Raw genomic sequence first — 24,034 nt, 5'->3', positions numbered from 1 at the left:
TATTACTGGCGAGATCTTCTTTAGGCAAGTAAATGGGCCCACTATGGCTCTGGTAACCACAGTGTCTTTTGAGGCTTAACATTAAGCCCTTTTTCATTCCCCTGGCCAAGCATGGAGCCTAAGAAAGCCTCAGTTTGATTTCTGTATTTGGATCATGCTGAGTGCAGACCCCAATTCTATAATCCATTTCTTTCTGAGGCTGTTGGCATGTCTGGAGTCAGGAAGTAACATCTGCTTCAGTGAGCTGATTACCAATGAGAAAAAAGAGGTAAAGGCCAGCATTAGGTGGGGTCTGGCATAGCTTCAAAGCAGGCATATGGCTTGTATCTTAATGAGAGAGTTTACATATTCAGGAACGATACATCTGAAGGGCAAATTAACTGGTTCAGGACCGAGTGCATAAATAAAATGTTGCTGATTAGATTGCTCTATGTCAATGGCACACTGTCTTGTAAAAGCCCTCATATCTCTGCTTCCCTCTCAGTTCCCACTGCATCACTCTAGTTGGGGCCTGGTTGCCTCAAGGCTGGATTACTATAGTACTTCCTCTTGTGATCTACCTTTGCTGGATGTCTCTTTGCACCAAATCCTGCTCCACAAACTAGAATGTTAATCTTCCTAAAACACCATTTTCATTCTCTCAAAAAACTTTGAGATTTACTCTCTGTTCCTGGCACTCAAGTATTTCCAGGAGGGTCTGGTTTAATCCATGTTTTCATGCTACCTCACAACAGAGTTCCAATACCACCAGCCTGGTCCACTCTTTCAAACATAGTCTTGTGATTTCTTTCTGCTATGTTTGTTTGTCCTGTTTGCCTACAAAGTCCTATTTACATTGCTTCACTTCTCCAAATTCTGCCCACCCTTCTGGGTTCAGTTCAAGCCTCATCTATTCCACAAAGCCTTCGGTCATTGTTCTAGTCCTCAACAACATTTCCTCTCTGAACAATTATAGAACTATAGAACGTGGGGAAGGGACTAATGTGTATCTATATTTTAAATACCCCTTGATTCAAACATTATTCAGTAGGACAAAAGCATAGATTCTTTAGAAATCTCAATGTGAGCTCACAGACTGTCCAATGTGGAGACCTCCTCTGGTGCAGAGAACAGAGAATCAATCTAATGAGATAAAACCAACATGGCAGGATCAGACACTCTGTCCACTTTGTTCCCTTTGTCCTTTCCTATTGTGGTCCCTTTTAATCATAATAATGCGTTAGAGTTATGTCTTGAAGGGTGAGCAGTATCAGCCAGAGAAAGATTTTGGTCTTAAGAGAACTCCACTCTGAAGCATGGGAAGGTCCAGGTGAAAAGAATCTCCTAATTTGAATCTGAGTGGTGACAGCTTGAAGTGGGACTAGCTGGTTTGAGTATATGGAGTGGTGGCTGAGTGAAGCTCAGCTCCCCAAAGAGAAATGGATAGAAAAGGAGGAAGGAGGGAATCCCAAGAAAGAGGATATTCCCAGGCATCCTTACAAGGAGAGACAACACAGCAGAGGGTGGCTTGAGGAGAATAACAATAATGGCAACAAGAAAAATCTGCCCTATCCTTTGGATTCTATATGGTTTTCTGGACAGCTATGAGTAAGAATGGGTTATTTCTGGTAATAGACTGATCATGTACCAATTTTCAGGAGATATACAGAGCAGCAGGAGGGATACTCCAGTCTGTAAGGGACCAGATCTTGGGCTTTCTCAAAGAGAATCTCCTATGGAAACAGGAGAAGGAGGAGGAGGTGGTGGTTGTGGTAGAGATGGATATTACATCAGGGGAAAATCTAGCTGATTGGTTCATGCAGTCATAACAGAAGGGTAGACCACTTATCTAATGGCAGCTGCATACATTTTAGTGGAAATGCCTAGAAGAAAATAACTTTTAAAGTGCTGGACTTAAACCTGAAGTCTACCATTGTCACTTATTCCATGAGCGCTCTTGGTTTTTGTAATATATGACCTTGTTGCTTTAGAACATGTTTTTTAAACATTTTTGGTGGCCACCCACACTAAAAATATCTTACACAGGCTAATGTTTAATGGAAAAAAAAATACTGACTAAGGATAAGTACAATGCATTTTTATATTTTCTAATCTGGTAAGGTCTTTTTAATTTAAAAAGTGATGGTCAAGACCTGCTCAATTGGCTTCATGACCCACTAATGAGAAATCTATGTTAGAGCAATTAGGCATGGCTGACTTCCAAGACCATAAGACAAGAACTGAGAGAGATCCAGCAAACCTAGTCCAAGTATGTTCTAAGAGATTGCCAGGGGTACTATTGGTGGAAGATTTTAAAGGCTTCTTATAACTTTTAAGCTGTATCCTTTATTGTTTTGGCCCTTTAGGTGCAGGAAAACTCCTTAAGAAACCACACAAGAATGGAAGGACTGCTTAGGGACATGGGAGTAACCTAGAATCTGAGCATCTGCATCTCATTCCACAGGTCCTTGGAGGGAGAACAGATGTTCACAGCAGACCAAAACTCACTTTCTGAAGGCTCAATAAATTTCCCTTTCCTTTTCTTCTTCCTTGAGCCGTTGTATGAGAAATCCACACTGAAGCAACCTAGCAAAACCATGTAGGTAAATGCTAGCCTGGCAAAATCCTGAGCACACATGCCAAGAGGTACCTACTAGGAGGGCAGGGGCCGAAGCTTGAGAGCCAGCTTTAAAAGATCCATGCTCACTGATGTACTTCTATTTTTCAGTCCTGTCTACAGATTCCATGAGTGGCAGCCAAGGGTGAAGGTTTAAATTTAGGTTGCCAAGCAGCAATTTCAGAAAGGGCCTCTTTGCCTTTGGAGGATAAGTGGGAAACTGGCTCAAGCAGCATTTCCATCTCTGTCTGTCTTGGATAACCCTAACAGTATGCATTACCTTGGGAAAAGATCAAGGGAATAGGAGATACTTTTGTTCCTATTCAAATTAAAGGTCATTAATGATATTTAACAGCTTTCCAGTATGAGGAAGTGTCATCATGTTCTTCCAATGGTCTCCCAGTCCTCCTGGTGCGTCAACTCCAGAATATATAGTTTATTACAGATTTCACAACTGGACTCTCCTGGTCTCCTGGAAGTCAGAGGACCAAGCGAATGAAGACTTGTTCTTCCAAATCCTCTTTCTTGTTGTGCATTTCTGCCACAGCTGCTGGATTTCCAAGCTGATCACTTACAAGTCGCATTTCTTTTTCCTGTCACTTCCTCTCAAGTTCATTTCATAGGCATCTTCTTCTATTTATGCACTTTGTCCCCAAGTTCATAGAGAAGCTCTGCTTGAAAGTGTTGCTGAAGAGACTTCCTAGCCCTAGCTCACAGGAAATAGTATAGAAGGAATTTTGTTCAAGTCACTGCTAAGGGCCAATTTCAAAACAGAGTAGAGAGAACGTTTTTCTGATGTCAGAAGACTTGGATCCTCTGCCACTGAAAAGATCATGGCCAAGGTTGGAAAGATCTTAATGTATCTCTCAGGGTTGTGAGAATCAAGTGAGCTACCAGAAGTAAACATGCTTTGTAAATTATAAAATATTTTACAAATGCAAGAGAGTTTTTCTGCCAGAGGCTAGAGAGCCAAAGACTCACCTCTCCCCTTTTCTATGTTCTAACTGATAGAAAATAGGTGTAATGATAACAAGCCAAAGCGAACCAAGTTTAGATTTTGCAACTGGCAGAGAAAACACCAGACATTCATGAAAATGCAGGAGCTGGTAATATCTGGATTAGAGAACACAGTTGGGACCTGAGGCCAACATGGAATCATTCCAATACTCTCCTGAATCCAGGCCATAGAATTTACCTGACCGGTTGACTCAGTCTGCAGAGCAGGCTCCAAATCCTTAGCCAATCAGCTGTGGACCCGGGAGCAGAAAGGAGCTCCAGGTTTACAGTGCCAAGAGACTCTCCCCGCTGCTAAAACCATGGCCCCTGAATGACATGGGCTCTGAACAACCAGTTCACTCTTTCTCCCATGGAGAGGAGGGAATTAGATGAGTGAAGAAAGGTCCTCAACAATCCTCAAAGGAAGAGAGGGTAGAATGTCAATATAGGGGGTGGAGTAGGGCATAAACTCAACATTTCCTATGCGGACAATAACATTGCAATTTCTACTTCTCCTTCCAAAGCAAAGAGGTTCATAATTAATTTGGGAAAATGACTTCTCTGTTGCATCCTCGTCTTTCAATTACCCTCCCTAGATTTGGTTCACTGTGATTAGTTTGGAACTGTATTCTAAGGAAATGTACAAGTTCAGGATCAAGGGTGATAAACATCAAGAAACTCTTAATGAGTGGGTTAGAGGGAAGCAAATAAGCATTTAAGTTGTTTGAGTGTGTTATGCTTACCCAATATCTATGTCCACTTTCAGTAACAAAGATACTTAGAGCTATTAAAAAGGCTTATTCTTGAAATTCATGTAGAAAAATAATTATGACCTTAAATTTAATAGCCATAACCTCCTTTTCCCATTGAAACAACTGTTTTTGTAACATAGGTTTTCTCAGGGAGACAATAATCACATTGTAGAAGACAGACTGTATTTTGTTCATCAAATATCTGCCATGTATCAGGCATGTGTTAGACACCACAGGGGATTCAGAATTGAACAAGACATGGTTTATGCTCTAAATAGCCAACAGAAGAGACGATGGAAAGCCAACAAGAAAATAGCAAGTTAAATGTATAGAGCTATAACTCAAAGTGGAATGGGGTAAGTGCTCAGAGTGAGGGCCATACATATATTCAGTAGCAGAGTGATTACTAGTTTGGGGTGCAGGGGTCAGGAGGACTGTGGGAAGGACAGAGAGACTCAGGAATGACTTCAGGGAGGAAGTGGCATTTGAACTGTCTTTGAAGGGTGGGTATCATGTAGACATATAAATAGATAAGATACTATAGGCAAAGGGAATGATGAGAGAAAGGCACTGGTTGGGGTGCAAATATGAAAGGGAGAGTAGTTCCCACTGACTTGATTGTGAGGCTCACCAACAGGAATACAAGAAATAGAAAGTCAGTAAAGGCTACATAGAAGAGAACTCCATTCCAGGCAAAGGATTTTGGACTCTGCTCTCTGTGGCAGTGGGGCTTTGTAAGAAAGCCAGGAGCAAACTGCTGAATCTCTTGCCTGTTTCGTATGTGTAAACCTTGGTCTTTCCCCAAGGGACTGGAGGTGGAAGGAGGCTCTTCGCCCAGGCAGAAGTTATGTTTACCTGAGCTAGGATGGTGGCTGTGAAAACTGCAAGGAGAGAATGAATGGGAAATGTATTGCTCAGAAAGAATGGATGGAATCTGATATACTTGATGTCAACCCAGTAAATGCCACGACCCTTTTACTTTAACAGAGATTCTCCTCAGCAATGTAATTTGTCAATCTTTTTTATCAAGAATGAATATAAAATTATTTAGATAAATACAACTTGGCTTCAACCCATTGATTTTCAGGCACTGCTTATTGTGCTGCCCCATTCTCAGAGCTAGGCAACACTTTAGAGAGCAACTTGCCCAGGAGTTTGAAACCCGGCTTTCCAATTCAGCTTGCTCCCAAGCTGTCCCTTTTTAAACTTCCTTCACATATACACCTGCCTGTACCATTTCCTTTGCACAAGGGGGTCCATAAATATAAAATAGTTTGAAAATCACTAACTATCCAAGCTTCACAGATGAAGGAACTGGAAGGATGCCACGATTTCTGGACTCCAGGTCAGATCACATGAGAAATAGATAATAAACCCCCTTTCAATATGCTAAATTCTCAATTTCTCTTTCAATGTTGTAATCCCTGCTGTGTCATTATTATTCTGTTTTTCATCCTGGCACAATATTAACATCAGAGCTGGTTATAGATTTATCAGTATTCAGATGTGGAAAAATCAATCATTTACAGAAAGAATGCCAGCATCCAGATGGAGGGCCACAGAGACACTACTGTGGAAAAGAAGTAGAGATTCTTGCCTGTGTTCTCTCTCTTGTTTGATTATCTGTGTGCAGTACCTTTTAATTCAAATAGCTAATATTCCATTAACAACTTACTTTATAGAGTCAGGTAATTATGAATTTCTGTTTGTGACTGGAAAGTTTGGTTCTTTTAAACAAAATAATTACAACCCACTAATCTTCATGGAAGGTTGTTGGCATAATCAAAAGATAACTTAGAAATCCAAAAATGGGTCTGAAGGGTCAAAGAGAAAACATAAGTAAACTGTATTATATTTTTAATAAACTCATACTCCCTGAAGAAATCTGAATAAATGCTAATAATATTACACAAATTATTAAATTTCTAAAGATGTCAATGGAATGCAGCTGGGCAAAATTTAGAAGCAGTTTTGTGATGACTCTTCACATTTTGTGATGACTCTATTGCGTGCTTTCTTTCCCTCTCCTCATGTGGTACTAGGGTTTCTCAAACTCTAATGTGCACACAGATCAGCAGGCACCTTGTCAAAATGCAGATTCTGATTCTGTGGGTCTGGATAGAGGCTGGGATTCAGGTGATGCTGCTGGTCCAGGGCCTACACTTTGAGAAGCAAGGCTATTTATATTTCTCTGCTCTGACCCTATGGAGTCTGGAGCCACCTTCACAGGGTTGCCTACATCCATACTGCAGACAATTTTTTTCTCAAACAGTGCTTCCTGACTTTCTAAGGAATAGTGGGTATTGCAGAGGGGATAGTGTGGGGTCTAGAAATAGACTCAACGAATATGGCTAGGACTTTGTACCGCTCTGCTACAGAGTTTCATTTTTATAGGTTTGACATATAGGCTATTGTTTGAAGAAAGAGCTTAAATGCTTAAAAAGGAAAAAAAAAATCTGGAAATGAGGGTTCTAGACTTTTCCATCTTCTCTTCTCTTCAAGGAAAGCTAGTACTTGCTGAGAATTTATACTAGGCTAGGCCTATGCAAAGGGATTGTCCAAGGTCACACGTTTGAGAAGCAGTAGGGAGAAGATAGAATGCCTCATTTTACCTAAGCCTAGGGTATTTCACGTGAACCATGCTTCCCTCCTATCTTGCTGAGTCTGAGCCTCAAGGGTCTAGTGCTCTGCTTTCTCCAATGAGAGCTAAATACTATGAGAAACTTTTCAATATTTGTCAAGGGACTCTGTAAAGAATCAGTGCAGAAAAGAGTTCAACAAATATCATTTCTTTTTCTATATATAAACAATGACAAATTGGAAACTAAAATTTTAAAAATACATACCATTTATAATAGCTCCAAAAACTGAAATACTTAATTATAAATCTAATAACTGTAACTAACATGCTGTGGTTGTTACATGTTCACCTAGAAAATGCTGAAGAAAGAAATCAAAGATCCAAATAAATGAAAAGACATAGTCTGTTCATGGTTTGGAAGACAACATAGTAAAGATGTCAATTGTCAATTCTCCCAAAGTGAGCTATAGATTTAAGCAATATCAATCAAAATCCGAGTAGAATTTTTGTAGATATAGACTGGTTGATTCTGAGATTTAAGTGGAAGAGAATAGAAATGACAAGAGCTAAAATAATTTTGAAAAAGAATAAAGTTGGAAGTCTTTGGTGTAAGATTTTTAGGACTTATTATAAAGCTACTAATGAAGACAGTTCGGAATTGATGAGGAGATAGACACATGGATCAATGGAACAAAATAGAGCTCAGAAATAGGTTTATAAAAATACAGATATTTGAGGTCTGACAAGCAACTGACAAAAGCAATTCAATGGAGAAAGGATAGTCTTTTCAACAAATGGTTTTAGAACAATTAGCCTTTCATATGTAAAAACATGAACTTGACCTAAACCACACACATTATGCAAAGATTAGCTCAATGAATTATAGACCTAAGTGTAAAACATAAAACTACAAAACTTTAAGAAGAAAATATGAGAGAAAATCTTCATGACCTTGAGTTAGATGATGAATTCTCAGAAATGACACCAAAAATACCATCCATAAAATAAACATTTGACAAATTAGTCTTCATCAAAATTAAAAACTTTGCTGTGTCAAAGACATTGTCAAGAGAATAAAAAGGCAAGCTGGAGACTGGGAGAAAATATTCGCTAATCACATATCTGACAAAGAACTTATATCTAGCATATATAAAGAACTCTCAAAACTCGATAGTAAAACAACAAAAACTCAAATTAAAAATGGGTAAAGGACTTGAAAATACACTTCACCACAAAGGATATAAGGATGGTAAATAAGCACATGAAAAGATGTTCAACATTATTACCCATTAGGGATATGCAAATTCAAACCATAATTCAATACCACTGCATGCCACTTAGAATTGTTAAAATATAAATGCCAACAATACCAAGTGCTGACAAGGATGCAGAGCAACTGGGACTCTCATACATCGCTGATGTAAACGCAAAATGATACAACCACTCTGAAAAGTGGTGTGGCAGTTTTTTATAAAGTTAACATATGATCCAGCTCTCTTACTCCTGAGTGCCTACCGTAGAGAAATGAAAACTTATCTCTACACAAAAAAACTTCATACGAAAGCTCATAGCAGCTTTACTACTGACAGCAAAAGCCTGAAAACCACTCAGATGTTCTGTATTTTAATAGATGAATGCTTAAACAATGTGATAAATCCATCCAATAGAATACTACTCCACAATGAAAAGGAATACACTATTGATACATGCAACAAATTGGATGAATCACAAAGACAGCATGCTGAGTAAGAGAAATTATCTGAAAAGGTTACATACTGTATGATTCCATTTATATGGCATTCTTGAAAATATGAAACTACAGTGATGGAGAACAGATCCATGGCTAAGGGTAGGGGGAAAGTGTGACTAAAAACGGATAGCATGGGGAACTTTTAGGGTGTGATGGAACTGTACTGTATGCTGTTTATGCTGGTGGTTACATAAATCTATACGTGTTCAAATTCATAGAAATGCACACCGAAAGGAAAGAAAGTCAAACTTACCATATGATAATTAAAAAAATAATACTAATAACAAAAGAAACATTGGTGGAAAACTATATTTTAAAATCTTTCCTATTCTTGTAACAATATTTTCAGAGGTCAAACTAGTTCTGCTCAAAATATTCTTTTTAATATAAAAACGTAAGGGAAAATATAAATGTTATGTTTTGTGGGATTTTTCTGTTCTAATTATGCAGGAAATGGATAGGGAAGCACGTTTCTTGTGAGAAACACAATAGACAGAAAATAGGAGCTCAAGAGATCTCAGAAAACCCTCAACTTTCTTTAGTTGGTTTGTGAGTACAACAGATGACTGTTGTAATGTTCAAATTTGCAAGTGTAAAGGGGCCGAAAGAATTAAGTGCATTACTAGCTGGCCCTCAGCCCAACAGAGAACAGAATGTGTTACTCTTTAGTGACTAGAAATTTTGTAGATGAGCAAGAAGTGAAAGCATTCTACATTTTCAATTACTGATAATATTTATATCCTTTTTCATGAGTCTTCTCTCCCAATGCTATTAAGTCAATAAAGGCAAATAGGGATTACAGTCTTTTCATGAGCATACTTGAATGAAAAGTAATACATTCAAAGGCTAAAATTAGGTTGTCAATTCATTCCACTTCTCTTGATACCCCCAAACTGGGGATGTGGAGGGTTGGCAATTTGGTACTACTGCCCCCTAGTGTGAGTTGTGAGAATTGTAAGCACAACAAACCTCTAAATCAGGGATCAACAAAAGTATGGTCCACGGCCTGCAAGCTAAGAACGTTTTTGATATTTTTAAAGGGCTGGGTAAAAAACAAAAAAGAACATGTGACCGAGACAATGTGTGTCCCAGAGAGCTTAAAATATTTATTATTTGTCCCTTTATGGAAAAAGAATGCTGATTTCTGCTCTGTTCCTGATTCGAAACAAAACAAAGCTAAAAGAATCTTAGCAAGTAGGACTAGACGGCAGCTTCCTCAACCATGTAAAGTGCATCTACGAAAAACCTACAGCTAACATCAGACATAATGGCGAAAGTCTGGATGTTTTCCCTCTAAAAGCAGAAAAACGGATGGAAATCCACTCTCTCTACTTCTATTCAGCATTGTGTCCAAAATTCCTGTCAGTTATATAAGGCAAGAAAAAAAATTAAAGGCACTCGGATTGGAAAGGAAGAAGTAAAACTGTCTGTATTTTACACGGATGACATTATAATCTAAATAGAAAATCCTATGGAAGCTACCCAAAAAATTACAATAAGTGAGTTTAGCACAGTTACAAGATATAATATATAAAAATTACTTGTCAGTCAATATATTAGCAAGACAATTAGAAATTTAATTTTAACATTTTCAATAACATCGAAATATGAAATAGGGATTAACTTGACAAAACACGGCAGAAAGAAATTGAAGATGACCTAAATAAATGGAGAGAGAGACTGTGTTCATGAACTGTAGAAATCAATGCTGTTAAAATGTCCTTTTTACCTAAATTGATGTACAGATTCAGTGCAATCCAAGCTGAAATTCCAGCAGGCTCTTTTGGACAACTTGAGAAGGTGATTATGAATTTATATGGACCTCGAACAGCCAAAACATCTTTTTTAAAGGGAAAGTTGTATGAATTACACTACCTGTTAAAGATTGTGAGGATAAATTGAAATATGTTTTTCAGCTCTGTTATCGCATTTTAAGACACACACTGCAAACATAAAGATGAACGATATGTTTAAAGATCATACCATTTTAGAAACTGTTGGAGTAACTAGTAGTATTTAACTTGGAAAAGAAAAGGCTTTATTAAGGAGGTGCAACAACTATATTAAAAAATATAAAGGGCTGTCATAATAGGAGAGATAGCTGACTTATTTTGTGTAGCTTCAGAGGGAAGAGCCTGAAGATACGGGAGGTAGAGGCCGACTTGGGCTCGGAACAAGGGAGAACTTGCTAAAATGGAATAGGCTGCTTTGTGAGGTGGTGAACCAACAGTGGCTGGAGAAGTTCGAGTAGATGCTGGAAGCCACTTGCCATGTACGATCTGTTGAAACTAGATCAGTGTTTCTTACAGTGTAGTCTGAGGTCTACTTGCAGAGAGAAGTTGTTAAAAGTTTAATTCTGGAGTCACATCACAGAGTGTAAATTTGAATCTCTGGGCACAGGACCTGGGAATCTGCACTTTAACAACCTCGGCAGGTGATTTTTATATTCATTAAATTTGGAAATTGCTGGTTGAGATGACTGACAGGGATCCTTTTGAATTCAACGAATCTCTGATTTTCCCTTTTCCTTTCCTGAAGTTTTCTTGTTTTGTGTCCATTTTGTTGGGTCAATGTGAGAGTCTCCCTATACTTTGCAATTAATTCTGCATTCCAAACAACCCCATGGCAAATGAAACTTTGGGAAATGTTGAATAGCAAGATGACTCACTGTGTTCATGCATGTGAATGTTATTACGGTAGAGCATCAAGACTGCATACTGATTGCTATCTCTGCTTTAATGCCAGGATTTCAGCAATCTGTGGAACCAACTGTAGCCTAACTTCCAGAAAGAAACACCAAAGGAATGGTCTCACCACAAGGGACATTATGGCCTTGACATAGACCACCTTGGGCTGCTGTCTCAGCTTATTTTCAAAGTCACAACTCTCGGCTACAGAAATGTGCAAGGGAGATCCCTATAGTTCATGAACTTGGGGTTACATCCATAGAAACAATAACATTTTTTATTTTTAAGTTAAAAAAGAAACAAACAACTACCACCTGAAATCCAAATATAGTTTCACGACAGGAAGAAACATACCATTTAGCTACACTGCATATACAATTACACTCGTGGTAAACATTATTTAAACCATCTCTATCCTCACATCATTCCTGGGTATACAACAGCCACAGAAAGGATAGGAGCTCTCTCACAAAAAAATAGGGGATAACTTTGCCATTCAACTCAATTTTATATGTGGTTAAATAGTAGATGCACGCACATTTACCATTGTTGCGTCTCTGGATGAGTTAGTTCTTTTTATCATTATGAAATGAGCACCTTCTTTACCTGTGGTAATACTCTGTCTTGAAGTCAACTTTGTCTGATACTGTTGTAGCTACACCACTTTTATACTTAGTGTGCCCACGGTATATCCTTCTCTATCCTTTAGCTTACGACCTGTATCTTTATATTTGAAGTACCTCTCCTGTAAACAGCATATAGTTGGGCCTTAGTTTTTGGGGTTTTTTTCCCCCAGTCTGACAATTTCTGCCTCTTAATTGGAGTGTTTAATCTATTCACATTTCATCAAATTATTGATATAGTTGGGTTTAAGTCTATTTATTTTTTTATTTCTCCCTCTGTTCTTCTGTTTCTGCTTTCTTGTGTTATTTTTTGTGGTAATCAAGTAATTTTTAGCATTTTATTCCATCCTTTCCTCTGTTGGCTTCTTATCTCTACCTCTTTATGTCTTTTCCTAGGAATTGCTATGCGCATGCTTAACCCATCACAGTCATGTTGAATTAATATTGTACTACTTCATGGGTAACGGAAGTACCTTGCAATAACAGAATTCCTTTCATATCACGGCCCTTTATTGTTGTCATACATTTTACTGCTATATATGTTATAACCCTTTACAATAAACTATTTGCTTTAACTATCAGTTGACTTATAGAGATTTTTTAAAGGAAAAATAGTATTTTATCATTACTCATTTACCATTACTAGTACTCTTCCTTTCTTCCTGTGAATCTGAATTTCCAACTTATATCATTTCCCCTTGGAAGAACTTTTAGCATTTTTAAGATGAATTTTTTAAAATTTAGATATTTAGAAACTTTAGCATTTTTTGTTGTCGCTTCTGCTGGTAAATGTGCTCAGCTTTTATCTGTCTAAAAATGTCTTTATTTCACTTTAATTTTTTTTTTGAGGAAGATTAGCTCTGAGCTAACATCTGCTGCCAATCCTCCTCTTTTTGCTGAGGAAGACTGGCCCTGAGCTAATATCCATCTCTATCCTCCTCTACTTTATATGTGGGACACCTGCCACAGCATGGCTTGACAAGCAGTGTGTAGGTCCACACCCGGGATCCAAACCAGCAAACCCTGGGCCACCAAAGTGGAATGTGTGAATTTAGCTGCTGCACCACCAGAGTGGCCCCTATTTCACTTTAATTTTTAAAGACATTTCACTAGATATAAAATTCTAGATGACAAGTCTTATAAGACGCCATTGTATTTTCTTCTGGCTTCCATCACTTCTGAAGCCAGCAGTTATTGTAATCATTGTCCCCTATATTTAATGTCTTTTTTCCATGACTGTGTTAAGACTTTTTTATTTATCATTGTTTTTCAGCAGTTTGTCAATGATTTTCCTAGATGTGGTTATCTTAATATTTATCCTTCTGGGGTTCTTAATATTTATCCACTGGGGTTCACTTAATATCCTTGATCCATAGGATGCTGGGTTTATTTTTTAATCAACTTAAAAATATCGAACTATTATTTTTTAAACTATTTTTTTATCTCTCTATTCTTTCTCTTCTCCTTCTGGAAATCAGTTTACACCTATACGAATTCACCTGATACTGACTGACATGTCACTGAGACTCTGTTCATTTTTTTCCCAATCTTTTTTCTCTCTGCATTTCAGTTTGGATGATTTCTATTGATCTGCGTCTGATAGTTTTTTCTGTTTTCTCTATATGCTGTTAATTTTACTAAATGATTTTTTTTTAAAGATTGGCACCTGAGCTAACAACTGTTGCCAATCTTTTTTTTTTTTCTGCTTTATCTCCCCAAACCCCCCCCCGTACATAGCTGTATATCCTAGTTGCAGGTCCTTCTAGTTGTGGGATGCGGGACGCCGCCTCAACGTGGCCTGATGAGTGGTGCCGTGTCCGCGCCCAGGATCCGAACTCTGGGCCGCCGCAGCAGAGCACGCGAACTTAACCACTCAGCCATGGAGCCAGCCCCTAAATGATTTTTTTAAATGTCAGATAACGTATTTTTCAGTTTTAGGATTTCCATTTGGTTCCTTTCTGTCTTTAATTCTCTTCTGAAATTCTCCTCTCATAATTCTAACATCTGAGTCACTTGTCAGTCTGTGTCTGTTTTACTGTTCTCCTGACTGTGTGTAACAATAAAAAATTTTTTTGCATGTCTAGCAATTTTTAATTATTGAAATGATACCTTGTAGAGGCTCTGTATCTGTCATCTTATCCTGAAGTGTTCTTATCCTGAATTTTGTTCAAGCAAGCAGTCAAATTACTAACAGATCACCATTAACATCTGGAGGCTTGGTGTTATGCTTTACTGGGTCTATTTTCATTTTCCTTTAGTTCCAGGGTGAACCCATTAGTTCTGTTATATAGTTTTTACTCTTAAGGTCTTTCTGGTGTTTCAGTGGAAAGTCCAAAGGGTTTACCAAGCTCTTCTAACTTGTCAGCACTCAAACTCCAAATTTCCCCTGTGCTTCCGGCAGCTGCAATCTTTCCTCAGCTCTTCCAGGGGCCTAGATGTCATTTTCTCCTTGGGATATTTGGAATCCCACTCATGCCTATACTGCTCAGAAATCAATTAAAGATTTGAAGGGAGTTTATGTGAAGGATTTAGCCCCCTCCTCACCACGGCTTCCTCCTTTCTGGGATCCTCACCCTCAATTTCCAGCCATCTGTCTATCCTACATTCTGTTCTCTGTCCCTTTGGGCCAAAAGTTTTTTTGCTTGAGTTCTAGCACTTTGTATAGTATGCATCCTAGGAATCTCCTTGGGGGCAAACTCCCTTCTTTCAGGGGTCAAGTTCTCCCCTGTTTCTGTCTACTTCTGATCGCTCTCCAGTGCCTTCGAATGGTCTTTTTTATATTTCATCCAGTGTCTGCAGCAGCATTAGTCTAACGAAAGATAGTCTTCCCTTGCAGGAACTGGAACCCCAATATGCAGTATTGATGTCAATTACCCTAATTCCTTCACAGTATCTTATTTTTTAGGGACCATTTCTTAGCCCTGGTTCAGGGATTACCACCTAATGGTATATGAAACTGCTCCAAACTCCTTGTAACTTTCAAACCGATTATTTTGTGCTACAAACAGCCAATCCAAGTACAAGTTTATAACTTTAATCATTTTCTATTTTTATTTTAAAGGAATATGTTGTATAACAAAACTCAGAAGACGTGTCTAAAACAAAGTACCAGCAAACCCAGTGTAACTATTTATAGGTACAATAGCTGTTTCCTGGTATAATTTCCCACTGAAGTTTTTTCAAAATGTTCTCCTCTGGGGTCCTCCTCTCCTTCTTCTTTCCTGTCTTTTCATTCTCAGATCAGACTTTCCTCCTTTAGAAACTTCCCCTGATCCTCTTCTCCACAATAACATTCCCTAGCTTTATCAATCACAGTTACCATATTGTTTTAATAAATGCAAATTTAAGGCCATACCAGCATCCCACAAGTTTTTCTAGGTACTGTTTTGTGGTCAGTCAGTTCCAAATATTTCATAAGTTCTATTATTATTTCTCCTCTGATTCACGAATATTTATAAGATTATTTTCATTTCCAAATATATGGGGTTTTTGGGGGGCTCTTTTTTGTTGTTGTTGATGTCTATTATTATTTCATTGTAGAAAGAGAATGTGGTCTGTGTTATTGGTTCTTTGGTGTTTCTTAGGACTTCTTTTGTGGTCGGTGTTCTCAATGTGTACTTGAAAAGAACATGAATTCTCTGCTTGAGGAATACAGGCTTCTGTATGGGTCTCTTTTAGCTGGCCTATTATTTGTGTTGTTCGAAATGTATATATCTTTATCAGTTTTTACTGCTTGATCAGTTTATGAAAGAGGAATGCAAAAATATTTCCCATTAAGATAGATTTGTCAAATTTATTTTATAAGTTAGGAGCCTGTTTTACTTGGAAGACACAGATTCAACATTGCTATCACTTTCCTGTGAATTGCTCTTTAGTCATTAAATCATGACCTTCTTTCTTCCAAATGATGCTATTTGGCCTTTATATTACTTCTCCAGCAGTATTAGTCTACCTGTTTTATCTTTTCCCATCCCTTTCAATCTTTAAGCATCATCATGTTTTAGGTATATCTCTTGTAAACAGCACATACATAGATGGTGTTTCTTTAAAACAATCTGATCTCTACCTTTGGACAAACACGTTCAATCTGTCTACATTTACTGAGGTTACTAATATATCCAGACTTTTTCTACTACATTTTGTTTTTTCTACTTATTATATATTTTCTTAGCTTATTTTTTCTCCTTCCTGCTTCTTCTTAGATCACTCTAGTATTATTTAATCCTTTCTTTTATATGTACTTGTTTGGAAATTATACGTCTTTTTTTTTTCCTATTCTTTGAGAGTTACTCTTACACTTTAAAGGACATACTTGCTTAAAGTCTAAAATGGACCTCTCTCTACCTTCCTCCTGATTAATACAATGAACTTGGAGTTTATAATTTCAGCCTTTCCCCACTCCCTCAGCCCATGTTCTTGTCATCCAGCATTTTAGTTTCTTGTTATTTGAGTAACTCCCTAATTGATCTTTTTATTTTTTTAAACAGTGCTTCTTTAGATTTACAAACATGTTTACAAATTTCTTTGCTCACCATCTCTTCTTGCTTTTTAACTTTGGGCTTAAAATTCCTTTTTCCTAAAGTATATTCATTAATAGTTACTTTGGTAAGGATCTAAAGTTGGCAAACTCTCTCAATCTTTCTTTCTCTGAAAATGCCTTTCTTTATTTCACCCCACACTTGAATAACAATCAAGCTTGGTATATTATTCTAAGTTAATGTTTATTTTTGCTCAGCATTTTGAAGATAGGATTTTGTTATTCTGTGGCATCTATTGTTGCTAATGGGGAGTCTGCTGTCAGCTTAATTTACAGTTCCTATTTAGATAATGATATACGAGTTTATAAAGTTTTCATATTCTTTTATTCTACACATCCCTAAAACAGTGCTTCTTAACCTTTTTTCAGAAGGGAGGCTTACAGAGTTCTGTGAGAATCTGATGGCAGAAGTCACCCCCACATTCCCCTCCATATAAGATTAGGAGGTTCAGAGACCCCTTGAAGTCTATCTCTCACTCCTGCTATGAGTCTCTGCCTAGACTGCCCCAAAACAAAAGAGTACTCAACAAATATATGTTTGTTAAACTAATTAATTAACAGATGTAAGTCCGGGTGGAGGTCTGGATGAATGAAGCAATGAATCCTGGGTACTCCTGGGCCAATGTCATTATTTGAGACATTCTTATATGTTACTCCTGTTAACATTACTGAGAAAGAATATTTCTCAGTCTGTTAATGTGAATGTTATAATTTGAATAGAAAAATGAAACAAATATTTCTTAGAGATACATTTCTACTTTAAGGTGACAATTTGATTATTAATAATACTCTATAAAAAAAAGCCAGTGTTTCCTTTTTAAAGTTTCCAAAGCATTTCCACATATATTCTTTTAATTCATTTGATCATCAAATAAATCTAGTGAATTAAAAATTGTTGCCTTCAGGGCCAGCTCCATGGCCTAGTGGTTAAGTTCAGCATGCTCTGCTTTGGCGGCCCAGTTTCAGTTCCCAGGTGCGGACCTACACCACTCTGTTAGTGGCTATGCTGTGCTGGCAGCCCACATATTAAAAAATAAAGGAAGATTGGCATAGATGTTAGCTCAAGGCTAATCTTCCTCAGCAAAAAAAAGAAAAAGAATTATTGCTTTTAGTTTTTGCAGCTGAGGAAACCAAAGCCATGAGAGAATTTGAGTGATTTGCTTAAAGTTACCCAACCAGATAACTGGTCTCAACTCAGATTTCTGTTCTGTTCTCTCTGATTTCTCTTTGCCTGTTCCTCATTTCTCATCATTCATTTCCCTTGCCTCACAGGGGCCAGGCAGCAGTGTTAAGTATATGTATACCTCAGCAAGGGCAGCCATATCAACAGGTAGGGCATCCCCAAGCCTCCAGAGGATGCCTTCAGACCTGAGTGGCCCTTAAGTATGTGCCACATGGACTAAAGAGAAGAGGGAGAAAGGCCTGGAATCTCTAGGACCATGTTGTGTACAGAAGAAGATAGAGTGGGGGATAAACATCCACAGAGACTTCTCCTACCTATGAAATGACCTTGAATGTGACTGCTTCCTCCACCAGGCTTCTTTTGCTGACCCTGTCCTTTCCTCACAAGGCCATACTGCTAGAGTCCTTTCCATTAGACCTACTGTTCACCCTTCTTCCTTACTCTGAACTGTTCTCTAAAATTTACCATGCATCAGTTAATATTCTTCAAAACATTCATCCCAACTTTTCTCTAGTCTGGTGGGAGTGCAAATTTGTACAACTATTTGGAGAAACTGTTTGGCAGTATCTACCAAAGTTCAAGACCCTCTAACCTACATACCCTACAACTCCGCAATTCCACTCCTAGGTATAGACCCAAGTGAAATGTATGCATATGTTTACCAAGAGATGTGCACAATATATTTATAGCAGCTTTTTCCCCCAAACTAGAAACTATCCAAAGACCCATTAACAGTAGAATGATAAATAAATGGCAGTTCATGCCATGGGATACTATACAACAACTAGAATGAACAAATTACTACAATATAGATGAATTTTACAAACATGGCATTATATGAAAGCAGCGAGGCAGAAAAGGGAATAGATTGTATGGTTTCATTCAAATTTAGTACAAAACAGGTACAGTTAATCTCTGTTGATATAAGTGAGGATAATAGCTACCCTTGGAGGGAGTAAAAATTGGAAGAGGGAGACAGGATGCTACAGGGATCCTGGTGATGTTCTACTTCTTGCTTTGGGTGCTGGTTACATGAGAGTATTCCTTTGTAAACAGGACAATTGTGATATATGTATTTTTCTATACATACATTATATATACAATAAGTTAAAATATTTATCTTTACCCACACTGGACAATTTAAATATACATGTCCAAGACTTAGATATACCATACAAATGTACATACTAGTTACGTGTTTGTCCATTACGAATGGATTTGAAAGCCCCAATCCATTCCCTTAAAAAAAAACCCACCAAAGTGAGTCACGAGCTGGGACCAGAGCTGGGACTTCAACTTGCTCATTTCATGAGATGTTATGTCAGTGGCCTCCCACCAAACCACACTGAGATCAGTAAAGGAATTATGTAAATACAATAGCCAGCCCTGAAGAAACAGCAATTATATATCTTAGCAGCTGTGTGCTTCTGTTCATGTTAGATAATTAGCCAGAAAATTGTTTGCATGATTATTTTATGGAGCATTTGGTGATTTAACCATTTAACTCTGAAGGCTTATCCAAAAGTTATTAAACCATTTAAAATGGTAGAGATCACAGTTGCTGCTGTTTCAGCAAGCACAACAAAACCCAAGCGGCTTCAGAATTCCATGGGTCTCTTCTGTGCAACCTATCATTGCAGTTGGCAGGTCCGAGCTGACTATTGCTTTTTAAATTTTATTATTTTCTCTCTGAAAGACATGTATGTCAACTCTTTTAAAATTACATACAACCAAAATGAGTTTGTGGACTTGCCACTGCTCTTTCTGATTAGATGAAAGTATACATGAATCACTGCCTTGGTTATTAAAGCCATGTGCCTCATTCCCCATTTGTGAATAGGAAATACTGAGAAAGAGAAATCAAGAGAGGTTGCAAAGGGAGGGGAAAGGAGAGGTTGTAAAGAAGGGAAAACTGACCTTGGAGATTTGTTTGAAAGATACGTCTGGCCCACCAAAACTATAGCCAAGCTTATAATGTCATAATAATGACATAATGATTTGATGATATGAAGCTTCAATAGGAAATATTTTCTATTCCTTTTATTTGTTTGTTTGTTTGTCTTAAACAAAGAACTTAATTCTGCGTACCTGGCAAGATATTAAACTAAGTCATTGATGGGGGCGTGTTGCGTCATTATAGCATTTGGTTTGGGGTCCAAATACTTGTATTCAAGTCCTAACTAGTTCCTCTCATAATGTGTGACCTCTCAGGGCCTCAGTCCTTGCTTCTAAATTGGGAGCACTAGCGGCAATGAGAGTGGTATTTAGAGTTCAGATTGGAATCACACTGCATATGCATATGCGCATCTCAACTCTGCCCTTACTAGCTCTACGACCTTGGGCTTGTCATCATTTAACCACTCTGCATTTCTGGCTAATTTTGACAGAGCCCTGTCTCATCTGGTGGTTGAGGATTAGATGAGTCAATGCATGTCTGGGATCTACTTAGAACTGCCAGGCACAGAATAAGCACTTTATAAGTGAATTCTATTGTTATTTTTACTTCTAACTGTTGTTTGGGAGAATAAAATAACATTGGGTATATGAAAGTGCTAATAAAACTGTAAATCCTAGAAAAGATGATTCCCATAATCCTGTCATTTCCTAAGAATAACCCATTCATGATTCACCAGGGAACAAGTCAGAAGAAATTTTAAATCAAAATTTACTAAAGCATAAGTTCAGGTTAGTGCTCCCTAAGGAAGAAAACCCAACTGCATAGTTGCCATCAATTAATTAAATCTTCTCAGAAAGCCCACTGCAGGCACAGCTCATCTGGAAGAGAGCGACTGAATAGTAAGTCCAGGAAAAAGACAAACAATGGGCAATTATTGCTCAAGAAACAGCGTATGGCATTTTTAAAACTACCCCTTGGGAGTCTCGACTAATGGATATGGGGTTTCTTTTGGGGTGATATAAATGTTCTAAAACATTGTGGTGATGGTTGCACAGCTCTGTGAATATACTAACACCACCAAATTGCACACTTTAATTGGGCAAATAGTATGCTATGTGAACTATATCTCAATAAAACTGTTATTTGAAAAAAACCACCACGAGTTTCAATTCACATCACGGGTTTCTAGAAAGAAGGAGAGAAATTGAGAAAGAGAGAAAGAAATGCCCTGGCCTCCCTGGAGTGGAGTGTGGCGCCAAGGCTGAGCCCAGCAGTTCCAGCACTGGCCATCTAAGTGACTGTGGCAGGTACTGCAGACCGTGGCAGCCCAAAACTCCCACAGGACCCTGGGCAGACAGAAAAGAATGCCAATTTCTTTCTTTTTATTTTTCCTCATTTGTTTCTAAATAAGAAAGCAGGATCTGAAAGGAAAAGTTCAACCCCAAGGGTGTGTTTTGTCAGACACAATGGTGGGCTCTCCCGGTGAGACTAGGAGGAAAAAGGACAGGGTGAGCACCCATGGGACTGTCACGGGGAGATGCCTCAACAGGGCAGGTGTCCCTCCTGAGGACAGGTGTCTGCTGCGTGTGGTACAACTCCCAAGCTCCAATTCATAGGGTCTTTTAAAAAATTTTTTAAGGATTGGCACCTGAACTAACATCTGTTGCCAATCTCTTTTTTTTTTCCTGCTTTTACCTCCCCCAATCCCCCCAGTACACAGTTGTATATTTTTAGTTGTGGGTTCTTCTAGTTGTGGCATGTGGGACACTGCCTCAGTGTGGCCTGACGAGTGGTGCCATGTCCACGCCTAGGATCCGAACCGGGGAAACCCTGGGCGGCTGAAGTGGAGTGCGCAAACCCAACCACTCAGCCACCGGGCAGGCCCTAGCCAATCTTCTATTTTTTCTTCTACTTTTCCCCAAAGCCCCCCATTACCTACTTGTATATTCTACTTGTAGATCCTTCTGGTTGTGCTATGTGGGACACCACCTCAGCATGGCTTGACGAGCGCTGCCATGTCCACACTCAGGATCCAAATTGGCTAAACCCCGGGCCGCGAAAGCGGAGGGCACGAACTTGGCCAGTCGACCATGCGGCTGGCTCTCATAAGGTCTTTTGAAGAATAAAGCAACGCAGCTCACATCTGGTGGTGGAGGGCCTTCTTCTTGCCTTTCTGATGGTCCCCTTACTTGGGCACCAGGCTAGTCTACCAGTTCAAACACAGGGCTCAGAGCTTAGGGACCTGCCAGAGGCAAAAGTTAACAATTTCCCATGTAAACTATAAGAAGCCATCCTAAAGAGATCCGCAGACATGAAAAAACAAAAGCTCTGCAAAAAGCCCCCAAAACAAAGCACTGGACTGCAGTCTTAGGGGTGGGAGTAAGGTGAGCATGGGAGAGCCTCTGGAGGCTGGCAGGGGGCCAGTCTGTCCCAATGCCAGCTTGGAGAGCTGTCTGAAAGAGTTCTCTCCCAGTGGGGGTGGAAGGAATTGTTAAAGACAAAATGAGCTTCAGAGACATGCAGAGAGAACAAATCTGGTCTGTGGGCATCTGGGCTCTGTTATGGGGCTGCCTCGTGTGCCTCAAAGTGCATCCTTATGATATATGGCTTTCTGGAGAGATGAACTTTAGTTAACAGTATGCTGTCAGTGATTTTAGCCAAAAGTTACAAAAAGGGACAAGTTCTAAAATATTTTAAAAGATAAAACTAGTGGGTAAAAGTTTGAGGAGAAACACAATATTTAAATAGTCTCAAAATATCTCCCTACATGATTTTTATGAATTACAAAGAGAACAACAGCATCATGATTAGGATGGTTTAATAACACAAATGGACATTCCTGGTATGATGCATTGAGAAAGAGCCAACGTATATTTTAGGATATTTCTGCCAATTATGTATAACCTAAAATTAGCTATGAGGAAACAGATAAATCCAAATTAAGGGGAATTCTACAAAGTCAATGGTCTACACGCTTCAAAAATGTCAAGATCCTAAAAGACTGGAAAGATGGAAGAAAACTTCAAGATTAAAGGAGAATAAAGGGACAGAAGGCAATGGTTTATCCTGGATTGGATCCTTTTGTCATAAAGTCTGTCATTGGGACAATGGTGAAATTTGAATAAGGTCTGAGGCTTAGATGATAGTGTTGTAGCAGTGTTAATTTTGTGATTATAATAATTGTCCTGTATTTATAGAAAATGCCCTTGTTTTTAGGAAATACTCTGAAGTATTTAGGGCCAAGACACATCATATCTGAAACTTGTTCTCAGATGGTTTTAGAAAATAGTAATGATAATAATTACATGTAATCAGAGAGACAGTAATTAAAAGAATTGTGCTAAAATGTTAACGTTTGTGGAATTTGTGTGAAGGACATATATCCTTTGTACTGTTGTTGCAACTCCTTTGTAAGTTTGATATATTTCAAAATCAACAGTTTTTGAAAACATTAAATTTCCCAGGAAAAAAATGAAATAAATCCTACATGGCCCCTTGGAACGAGCTTTGTCTGTAGAATCCAAAAGGAGGATACAGATTTGGATAAAGTGCTTCTTATGGGGGCTCCCCATGCAGCACTGTATTCCTGCTGGAGCTTTGGAATTCCAGAGAAGTCTCTTCCAGGAGGCTGCTCTGCGGGTAGCTGCACTCATCCCTTCCCCAAAAGGAGCCCAACTGTTTAATGGTTAGGAGAATGTGAAACACTCCCTTGACATTGAACATTTGGAAATAATATCTAACGTGATAGAGAGGCCAGGGACCCTGTCCAAGGAAATTATTTCCCATCCTCCTTCTGTGTAAGGCATCTTGAAGGGCTGTTGTTTTGGATTATTAAGATAATGAGATGCAGATGAGAACTTAAATTACAATGCTATATTCTTGAAATGTTTTCTTACTGTGTCTCAGCTACCTCCTCCTTCTTCTTGTCCAATTTTCTTTTTATCTGTTTTATGTTTATGAGTTCATTAGCTGCTATCCCCAGGACAGTGTAGGAAGAACCTTAGGACTTTGTAATTCATCATTTGCCAAATGCTTTTAGGAACTTCTATATAACATTCCCCCCCACTCTGCTGCCCCCGCCTCCTAGAAGTTGTATATTTAACTAGTGAAAGAAATAAAAGAGAAAGGGAGAGAGGAGATTTAATAAGTAATTTACACCAATCCATCTTTTAAGCCTCACACAGTCTTGCAAGGTAGGTGGAATCCTCCACTGACAGAGGGAGTCCAAGGTTCAGTGAGGCTAAGAGGCTGAAGCCACACAAATCACGAGGCACAGAGCAGGGCTTCAACAGCCAGGTTTGTCTAACTTTGAGGCCTGTTCTGTTTCCACTTCACTGTTTAATACTAATGAAATCCAATTTGTTCATTTCTCTTTAAAAATAGCACTTTTTCTAATTGTGGGGTGATTATATATAAAAAAGTACAGAAGACT

This window comes from Equus przewalskii, chromosome 4 (assembly GCF_037783145.1).
Source record: "Equus przewalskii isolate Varuska chromosome 4, EquPr2, whole genome shotgun sequence".
Taxonomy (NCBI): domain Eukaryota; kingdom Metazoa; phylum Chordata; class Mammalia; order Perissodactyla; family Equidae; genus Equus; species Equus przewalskii.
The sequence above is the reverse complement of the archived record's forward strand: the minus strand, read 5'-3'. Positions refer to the sequence as shown.